The sequence below is a fragment of the Oryctolagus cuniculus genome, chromosome 17 (genome assembly GCF_051225735.1).
Source record: "Oryctolagus cuniculus isolate XC-2025 breed Fujian yellow rabbit chromosome 17, ASM5122573v1, whole genome shotgun sequence".
In the NCBI taxonomy this organism is placed as follows: domain Eukaryota; kingdom Metazoa; phylum Chordata; class Mammalia; order Lagomorpha; family Leporidae; genus Oryctolagus; species Oryctolagus cuniculus.
In genome coordinates this window covers 67,629,296-67,641,740 of record NC_142883.1, presented here as the reverse complement: position 1 = coordinate 67,641,740, position 12,445 = coordinate 67,629,296, and the positions used below count along the sequence as shown (strand labels likewise).

Here is a 12,445-nt window from a genome sequence, read left to right as displayed (position 1 = left end):
GGCCTGGCGCACCACTCCCAGGCTGAGAGGGGCCTCCGCGGGCCTCATGCTGCACTCCTGGGCAGGAGCCACCCCTTCATTGCCACGGGAGAGGCTGATGCAGTGGACAGTGGAGTGGCCATGGGCCAGGCCCTGGACACCCTCCCTGGGACAGAGGCCCCACCGGCCCCCAGCTCCCTGCGTCCCTGGGGGCAAAGCCAAGCCCCAGGGTCACAGGAGTTTCTCTTCCACTGCCTGATCCTCAGAGACCCCAGCCACAGCTGCTCAGCCAGGGCAGAGACCCCCCCAGCCCACCGGGCACTGTTGGGCCTGACAGAGCCTGGGCCACAGCCAAGGATGGAGACAGACAGAGACACCCCAGTGGGACCGTCTTCCCATGCCAGCGGGGACTCCTGGCCTCCCTGCTCGTGGCCGGCATGGGAGGCCTGCCCCCGCCCCCCCCCATACAGCAGAGGAGGCAACTGGACAGCTCCATTTATTAAAGTTGTACGTGGTCCTTCCACTAGCCAGCGGCTTTACATGGGGTGCTAGTGAGCGGCATGCTATGTACACGTGAGACGGATGCTGCAGGGTGTGGGGAACAGGCTGGTGGGTGGAGGGAAGGCTGCCAAGTGGCCGCCGATCCTCAGTTGTCCTGGGAATGGCCGGGGAGGGTACTGGTGTCCAGGGTCAGGGGCTGGGCAAGACCCGGTCCCCAGGACAGGGCCTGCAGCCCCGCCTCAGCTCCATTGTCCAAAGGTCACTCTGTGATCTCCCCATGATGGGCGGAGTGAGCTGTGCCTGCATCTCCCCCTCACTGCTCCAGGAGCAGCCCCGAGCCCCAGGCCTGGGGACACCCAGCAGTCCATGTGTGCGGAGGCCTCGGGCGCTGCCTCACCCCCACTGCTGGCCATCTCCTGGCCGGCTGCCCCAGGATCCCCAGGCCCCCTGCTTGGCAGCCATGGTCTAGAAGGAAGCGCGTGGCACCTGGGGTGTGCCCTGGAGCTTGGGGGCCACCCCTGCTCCTCCTGCGCTGAGTCCTGTGGGGCACAGGTGGGGCCTGAAGGGGGCACCCACTTGGGCTGCTGCCTGCAGCCGTCTGGCCAAGGCCCAAGGCTGTGGAGCACAGGACACAGCAGGTGGAGCGCCCTCCCTGGGGATGGGTTGCAGAGGTAGCCCTGCTGGGCAGCCACCCGCAGGTTCCCTTCCCCCAGCCTGATTCTGCAGGAAAGAGGTCGCTGGCTGTCTCTGCAGTGTGCTCTTCCGTGGAGGTGGGCAGGGCCGCGGGGCCCCTTCTCCTGCTGAGTTCAGGCTCCTGGGGTGTGATGAGGCTATGGCCCCTGGGCTGTGATGGCCCTGGAGTCCCGTGGTCCTGGTGCTGTCCACGTGGTTCGTGCAGAGGAAGCTGGGAGGGAGGCACAGAGCCAGGCGCCCCCCCCATGCCTGCCTTGCCCACCAGTGCTGTCCCAGGGCAGCAGGGTTAGCCCGACCACAGCATCCCCCGAGGAACCCCGTCCCTCTAACACACCTGCTGGCCTCCAGCCTCCCCCACAGGGTGGGTGGGTGTCCAGGGTAGCCTGGCGACCCCCTCCCCTCCCTGCTACCTTTCCCTCAGGCCCCCAGGGGCGCAGTCTGGGCTCCAGCCCACACCCCTGCTCCCCCAGCTGAGGTTGGGCATGGAAACCAACTGGCAAGCCCACATTAAGGAATTAGCAGGAGCAGTAATTACAAGCTGGCATCCTGCTCAGCAGCAACAGCCCCAGCTGGCCTCCTGAACCTGCTCCCTCCCCTCGGCTGGGTGAGCCTTGGGATTCCAGTAGTGGCTCCCCTGGGGTTGCCTCTAGGGCGGGCACTTGCACCCCATTCCCTTCTGAGACCAGGCCTTGGCGAGGTGAGGCCGCGGTGAGCTGGTCTGCTAGGCGCATCTGCACAACATCCGCCAGGCTGGCCGCGGCCTACTCCAGGGAACCGGCGTGGGGAGGGCTCAGGGACTTCTCCATGGTGGAGTCCATGGTGGCCAAGGCAGCTGCCATGGGGCTGGGCATGTAGTTGAAGGGCGGGACGCGCCTCGCGGCTCGGGGAGCGTGCTGGCTGGCAGGGAAGTCCCCCACGGCGATACCCAAGTCCTCGTGGGCGAAGGGCATGGAGGCAGCGCCCTTGGCCCGGACGGGTCCATCCAGGTCGCTGCCCAGGAGGGTGGCTGGGGCACCGGTTGGGGCGGGGATCTGCTCCCTGCTCTTCAGGCTCGGGGATGCGCTGGCGGTGGTCTTGGGCTGAGCCACCTTTTCTGTCTGCACCATGGAGTCGCTGGTCTTCCGTGGCGGGGGGCTGGCGGGGCCCTCCTCCAGCAAGGCGCCCCAGAGCAGCAGGGCCGAGGCGGGCAGGGTGCTGCGATGATGTGCGCGACGTCCTGGTCCCAGATGCGCCGCCACGTCGTGCCTGGCGCGACCACCCTGGGCAGTGGCCGCGCCTCGCCTTTACTCCCGCTTTGCTGGGGGAAGGGGAGTGCCTGGGGGGCTCCCGGGGCCCCGCCAATGGGCCTGCTGGCCACGCTGATGTGGGGCAGGGAGGAGTAGCGCTTGACCGCCTCTGGCCGCACGGGCAGGCGCGACGGGCTCTGGGAACTGGTGCGCAGGGGCACGCGCGGGCCGGGGCCGGGAGCGGACCCTGGTCGGGTTGGCTGCTGGCGGGGGACCGCCCTCAGCTCCTTGCAGCGCGAAGAGCAGAGGAAGACGGCGGGGAGCGCGGGCCGGCCACGGCGGGGCGACACGCCCTGGGAGGTGGAGGCGGAGTCGGACAGCAGCTCCGTGCGTTGGCGATGCAGCAAGCCAGGCGACTCCTTGATGAAGGTCAGTTGGCGCCAGAAGCCCGAGCGGTCCGAGGACTCGCTGCCTCTGGAGCGGGCGGAGGTCACAACGCACCAGGCCCAGTCGGCCCCCACGCGCCCCCGTAGCCTCCTCGCGGCCGCTGGGGCTCGGCTCTGGGGCGGGCCTGGCCAGCGGCGGCGGCCCATGCCTGGCCGGCCTCTGCGTGAACGGGATCCGGACGGGCGACTTCTGGGTCTTGTGGTGCTTGACCAGCAGGGCCCGCGCCGGCGTCTTGGGCACTCCGGTGGCTATTGGGCCAGGAAGAGACCCTGCAGCTGGGGTGGCGGGGGTGGGGGGAGGGCGACTTCCTGGGCAGAGGCTGAGAGGCGGGCGAGGTCTGGGAGGAGCTTGAACAAGGGGTCTTGGCCAGATGAGCAGTGGGGGTGCCGCTCCTGGGGGGGAGTGGCTCAGCGCCGCCAGCTCCGAGATCTTGCCCTGCCGGTGCAGGCTCCGAGAGCGCTGCTGCCTGGGCGCCAGCGCCTTGCCTGCGGCTGCTGGCTGTGCCAGGCTGGGGTGCTCTGCCGCCTTCCTTGGTGTGGCCCAGGGGCCAGGGGCAGGTTTGGGGCCGGCCCAGGGGCAGCTCCAGCCTGGCCCGGTTCCTGCCTGTGCCCCGGGCCTGCTCCGGGCTCCGGCCGGCGCCCCCGACCTTGAGCCAGTGTCCTGAGACATGGCTGTGGGGTCGCGAGGCCGGCGAGCTCCTGCCTGTGCATCCGGCCCCTGGGAGGCCCTTGCAGGGTCTCCTCGCTGAGGGACGCGGCGCTGGAGAAGTTCACTGGCGTGCCCTCAGCCGAGTTAGCGCACGAGTCGTCCTCCCGGGCCGGGGTGGGCACCAGCATGTAGACCGGGACGGGCAGCGCCCGGCGGTCGTGCACCAGCGCTGAGGCCACCTTGCTGAGCCCCGCGGGCACGGCTGCCCCCAGGCACTCTCGCAGCAGCTCCAGCTCCTAGTCTGCGGCTGTGCGTGTGCGGGAGCCCATGGGCGCCAGCCCCTCCAGGTGTCCGGCAGCGGCCTCTTCTCGCCAGTGCCGTGGTCAGGGCAGGCGGGCGGTGGCAGCAGACTCAGCTCCAAGTCCTGTTGCACGGAGTGCTCCTGCAGGGCGAGTGCGCTGAGGCTGGAGGCGTAGAAGTTCTCGTCCGGTTTCTCCACAGTGAAGCGGACGCTGCCGGTGTCCAGCTCCGAAGGCAGGCAGCAGCGCTCGCGGCAGTCGAGGATGTCCAGGAAGCGCTTCACGTAGCTCTCCCACTGCAGGCTGATCTGGCTGCTCTCGGGCTGGCCGGGCAGCGCGGCCTGCGCCGTCTTGCTGCGGCTGGGCGGCATGGTCTGCCCTGGGCTGTCGGAGAGCTCGCTGGGGCTCATGGTGCTGCTGCCCCGCCCGCTGCAGGGGTCGCTGTGGAAAGAGCTGGCGATGGACGGGCTCTCAAAGCTGCCCAGGGAGCTCACGGAGCTGCAGCGGCTCAGCACCAGGGGCATCACCTGCACACAGTTCTCAGATGAGATGGATGGCGTGGCGTCCTCCACGCCCAGGCCCCGGCCGCGGCCTCGCCAGGGGCGCCAGGATGGCCACAGGCAGGGAGGCGGCCCTGGCCCGCCCCACACCCCGTCCAGCTCCGCCTCTTCGGGGCCGGCCTCCTCAGGCCCTTGAGGGAGAAGTCGCTGTCCAAGTCTCTGGCCTCTCTGGGGCCCGGGCGTCGGGTGGAGGACAGCGAGCTGCAGCGGGGCAGTGAGAGGGGCCCCTCCTGCGCCACCAGCCTCTGCAGCGCCCTCTGGCCGCGGCTGGCCGGGCAGCCCCCAGCTTCTCGGGCACCTGGCTCAGGCCCTCCCCCAGCAGCCAACCCTGATTCCGGGCCGCGGGGGGCACCTTGGGGCCGCCGGGGCCCCCCCACGCCTGCCCTGCCCGCGGCCTCCGGCAGCGGCACGTGCTGATAGGTGGGTGACAGCTTGTTGGTGCGCACGCAGGCGTCGGCGCCGCCGGCGTCCCAGGTGGACCCCTCAGCCTGGCCGCCCCGCAGGTCGAGGTCCAGCCAGCGGGCAGCAGCTAGCCATCGTTGAGGCTGTCGTTGGAGAGGCTGGCGTGGGCCGCCTTGAGCCGGAGCAGGGGGTGCGCCCGGCCCCCCGCCGCTGGCCGGCTGTCCTCGGGGTCGCGGCAGGGCGAGCAGGACTGCGCCCGGCCCTCCCTCGGTGCCTCCTGCCTGGGGTCCCCAGAGCTGAGGCTGAGGCTGTCGTCAGAGGAGGTGTGCAAGGCCGAGATGTCTTCCACCAGATGGTCGATCTGTGCCACAGCCAGCGCCAGCTTGGCCTTGGCCTCCACTGGCCGCCTCGCCACCGGCCTCCTTCTCGGGCTCCAGGGCGCAGTGGGCTGCCGGGGTGCGGGCCAGCGCCTGGCCCTGAAGGAAGGGGCTGCCCAACAAGAGGGAGAGCATGGCCATGCTGGCGGGCTTGGCGGTGGCGGTGGCCAGGGACTGCGCGCCATCGTCGTCGAAGTAGCCTGAGTCAGAGGTGTAGTCCGGCGCCAGCCCGTCCACGTGCCACAGGGGCGGCAGCGGCTTCTTGGCAGTGGCCTCGGCCAAGGGCAGGGCCTGCTTCTCCAGGTGGCCAAGCACCTGCACCAGGTGCCGGCGTCGAGCTCTGCCTCCAGCACCTGCTGCTTGTGCACGTAAAGGCTGGACACGCAGGTGAGGGAGGACACGGCTGTGGCGGCTGCCTGGTGCTTGGCGGGCCGGTGGGCCAGCAGGTTGCGCAGAGCAGCGGCGCTGCCCATGGTGATCATCTTGTGCCTGGAGTGCAGCAGGTTGCGTAGCATGCCCACGGTGCCCAGGTCTCACACGAGCTCCTGGTCCCGCGCGCTGCAGGCTGACAGGTTCCAGAGCGTGCCGCACGCGTTGCTCACGATGGTCAGGCTGTACGAGGTCAGGTGCTGCAGCAGCGTCTGCAGGCAGTTGTGGTCGCGGAGCACCTGCCTGGGTGGGGGAGGTGGGGGCTGGGACCCGTGTGGCCGGAACAGGCGGCCCCGCCCCGCCTCCGGGGATAGGGCAGCCAGAGCAGAAGGCCCCGCCTCGCCCTCCAGGGGTTGGGTGGTGGTTGTGGGCATTTGGGGGCATTGACCAGCAGGTGGGAGGGGTGGTGGTGGTGGTGGTGGTGGTGTGTCTCTGTGTTTCTCAAATAAATTTTAAATTAAAAAAATGTACTCTTCATAGTTTTAGCCATTTTTTCACTACCTGAAATATTAAGGTCATGTTATTCTAAATAAAATATGAAACACTAAAAGAAAAAGTCCAACCTTACCATCTTGTTGCCTTTTCCAGGAATCTTCTCTCTCTCCTGTTTCATAACACTGTATCTGATATCACCCATCCCCGGTAGGTGCATCTCACCCCACAGAGGGTGTCCCAGGGCAATGTTCTTGGCCCCAGGGAACTTTCTGTGTAACCACAGCCACCAGGGCAGACTCTCACACCTGGGAAGTCTTCCACCTAGCATTATTCTGGATTGGGAGCAGGCGTATGGAGTGGGGGGTGGCCTGAAAAATGTCATCCTGTATCCACAAAAACTTCAACCTATGCAAAGATGGGGCACTCTGTTTTCTGGCAAGTTACATACCCGGTCTGTCAGTTGTACTCCTTTGTTAAACTTGACTACCTTGCTTACCACCAAAATCTGTCTCATTTGTATTCTTTTCTTATGAGACACCAGGACCAGCCATCATCCCTGCCTGACCGGTAGCACTTTCAGTCATACAGGTAACATAATTTTTGGCAGAGATAACCAGAAGTAATCAAGAGCAGTTCCAAGTGCTTGAGGAATGCCCCATATCTAGTTTATTTCTATCATTCCCTTCACTTTGTCTTGCTCAGTGTGAGCCACAATCCCTTTTTACCACATCCGAGTGGATGCAGGTGGAGCAGTTAAATATCATTAGAGTGCTCTCTGCAAAGAGATTCCCCTGATAGCATATGCTGGGTATGGAACAGTGAGGCATTCACTAGGCACTCTGCAGCTTCAAGACAGCACCCAGGCCCCATTGGAACACTGCAAAGCATCCACCTGTGGGGGCCAGTGCTACGGTGTAGTGGATGATGCCACTGACTGTGGTGCCAGAATCACATATGGTAGCTGCTCTGAGTCCCAGCTACTCTACTTCCCATCCAGCTCCCTGCTAATGCTCCTGGGAAAGCAGAAAAGGATGGTACAAGTGCTTGGATCCCTGCACCCACACAGGAGACACAGAAGAAGCTCCTGGCTTCTGATCCAAAGTCAGGAGCTGAGAGTTTCTTCCAGGTCTCCCACATGGGTGCAGGCGCCCAAGAACTTTTAATTGCCATAATTGCACATATTTGTGGGGACAATGTGATGTTCTAATACATGAATACCATTTGCAATGTTCAAATCTGAATATTTAGCACATCCATCCACTCAGAGATTTATTTCTCCATTGTGGTGAGTACAATAAAAATTATGTAAATTTTTGCTTGATCATTTTGACTTGAATGTAAGTGCTTAACATAAGGTTAAGTTACAGTTATGCAAAACAAGGAGGATATTATTGCAACAATGGAAGAGATTACTGTAAGATGTTACAGCACTAAGTTCGTTTTCTGTTGCTGTAACTGGGTAATTTGTAAAGAGGTTTATTTTGGCTCCTGATTCTGGAAGCCAGTAGGTTCTAGAGCATGGCATCAGCATCTGACAGATAGGTAAACATGTGCATACAGGAGACAAAACATGTGGGGTTCCCAGGCTTCAGAGCAACTTGTCCTTGAAGTAACTAATCCAGTGTTGTAAGAGCAATAACTCACACACCTCTGAGAAGAAACGCAGTCCTGCCAGGACAACATGAATGACCTAATGATCCCTGAAAGTCCTCACTTCCTGATACCACCTAAAAGACAATCAAATTTCAACATGTGTTACAGAGGAAACCGTATTCAAAATATAGCATAGAGCAGAGAAACTAACAAATTGTAAAAGAAAACTGATTTTGAAATGTAGGAACTTTCTGATTTGATGCTGGAGATGAATCAGACTCTACACAATGGATTAATGAATATAAATCATATTTAGGGCACAATAAGAGACGCTAGGGAAGAAAGTAAGGTAAACGAAAAACATCCTAATGAGAACTTTTCCATTTTTGTCCTTTTCAAAAACATAAACACATATCTAGGAATAATTCCAATACTGTGAAAACCTGAAAGTCACATTTGAAGAATGCTTAATGAATGTGAAAGTGATTTATCGGGACCAGTGCTGTGGCACAGCGGGGTAATGCCCTGGCCTGAAGCGCCAGCATCCCATATAGGTGCTGGTTCTAGTCCCAGCTGCTCCACTTCGATCCAGCTCTCTGCTGTGGCCCAGGAAAGCAGTAAAAGATGGCCCAAGTCTTTGGGCCCCTGCACCCACGTGGGAGACCCAGAAGAAGCTCCTGGCTTCGGATCAGCACAACTCTGGCCATTGCAGCCAATTGGGAGTGAACCATTGGATGGAAGACCTCTCTCTCTCTGCTTCTCCTCTCTCTCTGTAGCTTTGACTTTCAAATAATAAATAAACTTTTAAAAAAAGTGATTTATCACAAAAGACAAAGGATCTTTTAGATAGTAAAGTAGCTGTTAGATTGAAGTGCGATATTTTATTTTTCAAATTGGACGATGAGTAGATATTATAGGTAAAGACTTCTGAATCCAACTTAATAATCCAACATAAAATCCAAAATGTACCTTTATTTACAAATTCATGAACTTACTGATTTTAGAGCTATGTGGAGATAGGATCCGTAACGAAGTAGTATCTGCAGTGTGTGAGAGATTAGATTATAATGGCACTTTCACCTTTATAATTCTAGCATTATTTATTTGTTTGTTTATTTTTTAAAGATTTTATTTATTTGAGAGGTAGAGTTACAGACAGTGAGAAGAGACAGAAAGGTCTTCCTTCCTTTGCTTCACTCCCCAAATGGCCGCAATGGCTGCAGCTGTGCCGATCCAAAGCCAGGAGCCAGGAGATTCTTTCAGTGGGTGCAGGGACACAAGCACTTGGGCCATCTTCTACTGCTTTCCCAGGCCACAGCAGAGAGCTGGATTGGAAGAGGAGCAACCAGGACTAGAATTGGTTCCCATATGGGATGCCAGCACCGCAAGTGGAGGATTAACTACTGCACCAGGGCACCGATAATTCTAGCATTATTTAATTCTACTTACCACAAATACTTTTGGAGGAATGATTAGGCCAAAGTAAAAAAAAAAAAGAAAAAAGAATAAAAAGGAAAAGCAACCCCACTTCCCCCCCCCCCCCAACTCCCCAACACACGCACAACCTTAAACTGAGGGAAATTATAGGTATATCTTTAAATCTTTGTTTCCTCCTCTGCCAGTTATACAACTTTGCATTTATCTGCTATGAATTCCTTATAGGCTGATAGAAAGAACGTTAAAAAAATATAAAAAATCATGGAGCAAGTTCCCAGCACAGTTCCTGTTTTATTTTTATTTTTTATTTTTTTTTTTAGGCTTTGCTTCCCTAATTCACTAATTATAGACACAGAAGTACATTTTTCAGCAATATTGGAGTAGAAACCTCTGGACCATTACTTTGCTTGACTTTCCATCAACAAATTATTATTTTTTAATCTGAATCCCAATACATAATTACTATTATCTTAGAAGTTCAATTGTTGCATTTTGTTAGGAAGTTTCTGGAGATGTTAATTCAAAATTTCATGTCTCCTGGTAGAATTTGACTAACTTATTCAAATTTATCAAGGGAAGGAGCGTTTAAGACTTCTTGAACCTCAGCATCTCTCAGTTCCTTTCTAGCTAAACTACTCAGATCCAGATTGTTCTGAATTTTGGGTTTGTCTGATTCTTTTTGGTCATCTTAGTGGGCCAGAAATTTGAAGGAAACACATAACCCTAATACTTTCTGGAAGTTATTTCCTACTTATCCTTGGCCAGAATAAGCACCTTTTCTAATTTCTGAGAAGGAAATGAGAGGGACAATAGCCCTAGGACTCAGGAGGAGGAAGAGGTAAGAAAACAGATGCCCAGCTCTACTTTGATTTCCCTGATTCTAAGGAATTATTAATTTTGCTAGTGAAGTCAGACACTTCTTTTACATTTGGAAAAGCTATCTTTAAAAAATACAAAAAATAAACAAGGTAGGGGAGCAGCTTGCTGGTGTTTGACCCACAAGCTTATGTTTTCTGAGAATCATTCAGTCAGTTGAAATCTAGAATACATTGTGCGCCCCATGACTGATTCTGTGAAGTCTTGGCCAACATCGTGCTCGGGTGGTGTTTTATTAGGAAAAGCTTCACTAAAATGCGGTGAAATGAAATAGGATGTCTTAAACACAATACTGAACTGTATTTGTTTTTTAATTATTTCATTTGACCCCGAATATTTTAGAATTACAACAATCTTCAACAGTGTCCATAAGTCCATAGCAGTGTTTGTGATAGTATGCTTGAACCCTAAAACAAAAGACATTGTTTATTTAAATATCAACCTAGATAATCACCACAACTTAATCATGTAGCTTTCAAAGGCAAATATCATTTCTGGCTCCCTCTTCAGCTCCCCTTTCTCAGGGTAAGCACTGATGGCATTCAGTGAATGAATATGTGGTAAGATGTAAGAAGATCACATGTGTCCATCCTGAACAAGCATTCAGTCTTCCATATGTCTGATTATCTTTGATGGAAAAATTCTCTAAATATTGCTTCTATGTGTCTCAGTTAGGTAGTGTTATTATACCTGTGAGCAAAAATAGGTCATGAAGATCACAGAGCATGAGCCTACTGAAACAAAGTTCAAGGATTCTGCAAAATTAACTCTTTCCTGTTGGCCAGTAAACCTTCACTTGAGTTCTCTCTACCTCATCCTATTAAATGTTGACATCAATAGCGATGTCACATAGCTGTTGCATGATATATATATATATATATATATACATATATATCAATCATTTAATAAGTATTTGACAGATATTAATAATTATATACATAATTATGGTTACTACTTTTACTGGTAATGTGTGGCACAACAATGCAAGCTCTGAGCACAAGAGTACCTGACTTCAAATCTGAAAACTGTCAATTACTAGCTGATTACTATTGAGAGTTCTATCCTGCTTTGTCTGAGACCATTTCTGTACTAAGCCTTCTCCCTCCTCTTTAATGTGCAGGTATTGTGATACTTACTCCACAAAACTTATATAAAGATAAAATAATGATTTCAGCACTGTGATGGATGTAACAATGTAATTGGCTCACCTATTACAGGAAATCTTGTCTTTATTGACCTATTTTTATTCCTAAGAAACAAGAAAGGATGAATTTTAGTATGTGTTTCTATGTAACTTTCAAATGAAATTACTTCAAAAAGTATCATGAGAACAAATAAACTGGTTGAGATTTTGATTCTTGTCTTCCTGCAGTAACAACATTTAATCATTCTGAAATCCTACTGACTTATCTAAAGAGAGAATGAGTTTTAGACCTATGATTTCTATAAATGCTGAATAAGTCCATTATTTTGGAAGAAAAATAAATAAAAATATTAATATATTTCAAAATAATGAAATAATTCAACAAACATATAGGGGGACACATTCACCATTATTTCCCATGATAAATATCTAAGTTCCCAAATTAGTAAGAAGCTGCATGCTCATGACTGAAGTATTTAAATTTGATGTATTTAAATCAATATGTAGATATAGTCATGCAAATTCAGAGTGCTAAGAAATTTGACATTTGACATTTGATTCTTTATATGAAATCAATAACTAAAAATACATGATAGTGGCTGGCATTATGACACAGTTGGTTATGTCAGTTTGCTGCTCTACTTCTCACTCAGCTCCCTGCTAATGCACCTGGGAAAAAAGTACAAGAAGGCTTGAATGTTTGGCCCCTGACACCTATGTTGGAAATCCAGATGGATTTCAAGTTTCATGGCTTCAGGCTGTCCCAGAGCTGTCCCTTGCAGCTATTTGAGTAGTGAAGCAGCAGATTGAAGATCTCTGTCTGTCCCTCTGTCTCTGTAACTCTGACTTTCAAGTAAATAAATAAATAAATAAAATAGTTTTAAAAGCATGTGAAATAAATCACATATTGTTGCTTATCCCTTATCTTAGAAAAATACTGTTCACAATTTTGTAATTGAGTTCATTCAGATGAAACCTTAGTAATTACCATCAAAGTTTCTATTATCCAGTCAAGGCTTCTCCCACTTTTCAGAATTGCATGGTATTATTAATTTATTATTTTATTGATTTATATGTTTATTTGTTCAAGAGAACATATTACTCTCAAGCTTTACCATGAACTTCGAGAGTGCTTAGCAATAAAGAATATAAAAGTTTCTGCTCTAAATGAGATTGCATTACACATTTGATTTTGCAAATCAGCTAATATTTTAAAAACTGATAAATAATTCATATTATGCATAAATACTTCTTATTAACATTTCTATGGTCCTGTTCCTAAGAGGAACCATAAATAATTAGAATTTGCAGACACTAAACACACAAACTATGTCATTAAAACAAAAATTATTTTAACACCCATTGTAAATTAAACCTGTTTTATTTAAAATGACCAAAA

At 53.1% G+C, this 12,445-nt stretch overlaps 1 pseudogene; it reads right to left on the bottom strand.

Moving 5' to 3' along the window:
* Positions 1-1,934: 1,934 nt before the first annotated feature.
* On the bottom strand, positions 1,935-5,935 carry LOC127489414 (adenomatous polyposis coli protein 2 pseudogene; annotated as a pseudogene).
* Between the last annotated feature and the right edge of the window lie 6,510 nt (positions 5,936-12,445).